The sequence below is a fragment of the Galeopterus variegatus genome, unplaced genomic scaffold, assembly GCF_000696425.1.
Source record: "Galeopterus variegatus unplaced genomic scaffold, G_variegatus-3.0.2 Scaffold14916, whole genome shotgun sequence".
Classification (NCBI taxonomy): Eukaryota; Metazoa; Chordata; class Mammalia; order Dermoptera; family Cynocephalidae; genus Galeopterus; species Galeopterus variegatus.
This window is the reverse complement of record NW_007741027.1, coordinates 8065-11822: the sequence shown is the minus strand read 5'-3', so window position 1 is coordinate 11822 and position 3758 is coordinate 8065. Positions and strand designations below refer to the sequence as shown.

Below are 3758 nucleotides of genomic sequence, written 5' to 3'. Positions count from 1 at the left end.
ACACACACACGTTCACCAAAGCAAAAAAAAAGCTTAAGGGAAATCATATAGTTATTTCTGTTATGGCCACATAGGCTACCAAAAGGTCATTTTTTTTTTTCTTCATAAAAACATCCTATCATAGGAAACCAAATTTCTTAGGGATATGGAATCTTTCAAAACAAGAGATCCACAAATAAAAATAATAAATATATGATATGCTTGACCATGAAAAGTTTGGAATTATTAGTTTTGATCAGCCCCCTTTATGACAGAAGAGAAAATAGATTGTGTGTCAAAGGACAACTGTTGTTTGGTACAGTCATGTCTAGAACTCAGGCCTCCTGGCTGTGTCCAGTCATTGCTCCACTTCTTCACAGCAACTCTCCCTTCATGGAAAGGCCATCTTGTGAAGGGCAGATTAAATTTCTTAAATACTTGGAAAAAGGTAAGGAGTAAGAAATAATGGCAGAAGTTATAGGTAGGAAAATTTTTGTTCTGTGTGACAAAGAATGTTTTAACAACAGTTGGAACTGTTTAACCAAAGGAACTATCTTGGGAGTGTCTGGAAAAACTGAAAAAATTATGTGAAAGTTGATGAAATCACTTTCTTTCAGACCCAGACAAAACAGAGCTGGGAAAGGCAAGAAGAAAAGGGGGTTCGTGCTTGCTTGTCTGATATAAGAACTATTTCCAAGGACTTTCTAAAACTTCATGTACTTCACACATCTCCTGCTTTGCATGTATGCATGTTTCTGTGACAAGGTTTATCATTAGACAGTCTTTAGAACTGCAGTATTTCAGATAAGATGCTCCAAGAAGAATCTTACCCACTAATGGCACCTCAACCAATAAACAGGTGACAAATCTGACTTTGAGCCTCTGAAACCAATGAACACTGCTTCTAAGCAGCTTATGTGAACCTCTCCCTTTTTACCGACAAAAGCTTTGTCTTATCTCCCTCACCTAATACATTTGTGACTTGCCGTGGCGTGCATTACGTATTAGAATTCTATTTTTGCTTCCCAAATAAATTCAGTATATTTGGAGATATGTTTCTCTACTTTTTTTGAGGTTAACAATTAAAGTGGCAAAAAAAAAAAGAAAAAGAAAAAAAGAAAAAAGATAATTGTGTGTCCAATGGCATGACAGGCCTTCTCTAATGCACCTTTCTGAGTTATTCGATTTTATAATGTTCTGTGCCTTTTATCATCTTGTAGCTATTTTCCAACTTTGTAAGCTGTAGAAAATCGACACTAATGCAAATGATTCTTGTTCATAGAGATGTAAATGAATTTTGTCTGGCAGAAGTGCCATTAATCTCCCACCATCCCCAAAGTCAGTTTTGCATTTATTAACATATTCATTTTAGCATTCCTGATTGCCTATATATGTGCCTGCTCTTTGGGCTCTCCTCCGGACAGGTTTAACTCCTTACTGGTTCCTTCATTAATTAATGAATTAAATAAAATCTTTGATGTGTCTTCATTTTATATTTGCATGCGAGTCAGGATTTTACCCTTTTAAAAACAATTATCTTTTAATGAGAATCCCAGGATGTGTTCAGACAGAATCTGAAAAGCCACCCTTGATTCTTGCTATAGAAAGGATTTCTTACTCCAGACCTACATGGACCTTTTCAGGCTTCTAAGGTAAAGAGTTGTTTCCATCTCTGTCTTCTTGAAGTGCAGGGACCTAGCTATTCCCCACTAACAAAAATTTGTTAAGTGGAAGAAGTGGTATATTATTTCTGATTTATTCACCTTTTTAAATTTTTTTTTTTTATTTTTTGGAAACACACAAGCCAACCTTAATTTGATCCTCCACATTCAGAGGAAGAGACAAGGCCTTTGTCCTCCAGCCACTGCCACCTCGTTCAGAAATCTTCAAACAGCTCCAAATTCTCTGGCAAGCCCTTTTTGTGTAATCCACTGCAATTTGCCAAACAAAGGCTGCTTGGAAGATAATTTGGGAAATAGGTAAGGAGTGAGGGGAGGTGTCCAGGTGAGAAGGAACTGGCTGAAGCTGCTGACTTGGGATGGACGTCCTCAGATTATTTGAAGTGTCAGGTTGTGCAAAGCAGAGCCATAGCTCGTATTTGGGCTCCGGAGCCCAAATCAGCAACAACTTTAAGGAAAACATGGAGCCCAGCCTCCCTGTTGCCCTGCGGTTTCTGGATTCTTCTAGGTGTGGGACTGTTTGGCTTCCAGGCAGCCTTCCCTTTGATCAGAGGGTTGGGAAACACTGAGCTAGATCCAACCTGTGGAATGGTAGGAGTGAGGTTGGGGCTGTGGATCAGCTCAGTCGGCTGGAGCTCTGGCCACCCACTGGGTGGAGTGACCAAGTGTCCTTCTAGGCAGGTGACACACCTGTGTCTTCCCTGGTCTTGTGCACCTGTACATTGTATCATGTATTCGTTAGCCATTCAGCAAGGATCTGTGAATGACCAGTGTCAACCAGCACACTGGGAATTGCAGATAGGCAAGGAGACAAAGGGTGGCAAGGAGACAAAACACCCTGTCCTCCTGGGGCTTGCATTCTAGCGTGATCACTCACCGTTTATATTTATGACCACCAGGGGGCGTGGGCGCCTTCCCGTTACTAAATCAAGACCGTCCACCGCACCCAGCAAACACAGCAAGCGGAAGTGTGCAGGACGTCAGAGAGAGGATTAGGGCTGAGAAGGGCAGGGCCAGTTCAAACGGCCCGATCTCGGCCATGCAGGCCGTATCCTTATGGGAGCCGATGAAGTCAGCATGCAGCCCTGACTCAGATCGCAGAAGAGGGCAAAGTCCTGTTAACAGATTTACAGCCTTTGAACCTGAATGCACAGAGCAGACTCTCCTCCTATCTCGAGAATTAAATCTTCGGTCCGCCAGTGGCATTTATCGAATTCCACTCTGCTGGACAGTTCATTTGTCCCCAAGAAGACAACTAGGGAAGGGGGAAGAAAGGGGGAGAGGAGGAGGAGACGGGGTCAAAAGCAAGGGGCAGTGAAAAGAACGCGCCCACCTTTTCGGAAGGTACAATCCACCCGGGAATCTCTGCATCGCGTCGGAAGTGAGAAGAGCTTAAGCTCTGCAATGACACGTTTTTATTACAGATCAATCACTCACGGCTTCAGAGCAAACCACGGAGTGGGTCTTATCTCCGATTTATAGACATGGAAACAGAGTCCTCTTGAGAAAGCTGTCACTTTCCCAAAGTTAGATTGTAGTGGCAGGTGCTTGACGTCAACACTGAACGGCTTACATTGCTCGGAGGGGTCCCGATTGCCAATGGCATAAAATCCGAAATCCTCGCCCTGACCGGAGGCGCTCCTCCTCACGTCCAGCTGTCCTCTCGGGACCCCTCCTTCACCTGCGACCGCTGAGCTGTCCCCCAGCCCGAGCAGATCCCGTCCCTTGAAACGCCCTTCCCCAGGCCGAATGTCCCTTTGATAGTCTCAGAACACTTTCCTCCCACCAATGTGGCACACGTCGCGTTGTCTTAGGAGATTGTCCCCGCCTAGCAATGATCCTAGTACAAAGCCCGGGACAGATGGTGAATGTCTGTCGGATGGAAAAGACAGAATTGAGGACAAACAAACCCCCCTCGCTCTTCCTCGGCCATGTGGCGGGACCTTCCAGTGGTAGAGCCTGGACCTGGCTTCTCCAGTCCCTTGAGGGGCTTCGCGTTAGGGCAGGCGGAGTCGGACACGCCGCGAGTGGCCAGGCGGCGGCCGGGCGCGGGCCCTTTAAGGAGGAGCGCGGGGAGCGGCCCAGGTAAGGGGCGGGCCC

At 45.3% G+C, this 3758-nt stretch overlaps 1 pseudogene; it reads right to left on the bottom strand.

The window, feature by feature from the left end:
* The window catches only part of LOC103582107, a 14338-nt pseudogene that overhangs the window by 9387 nt on the left and 1193 nt on the right, over positions 1–3758 (bottom strand).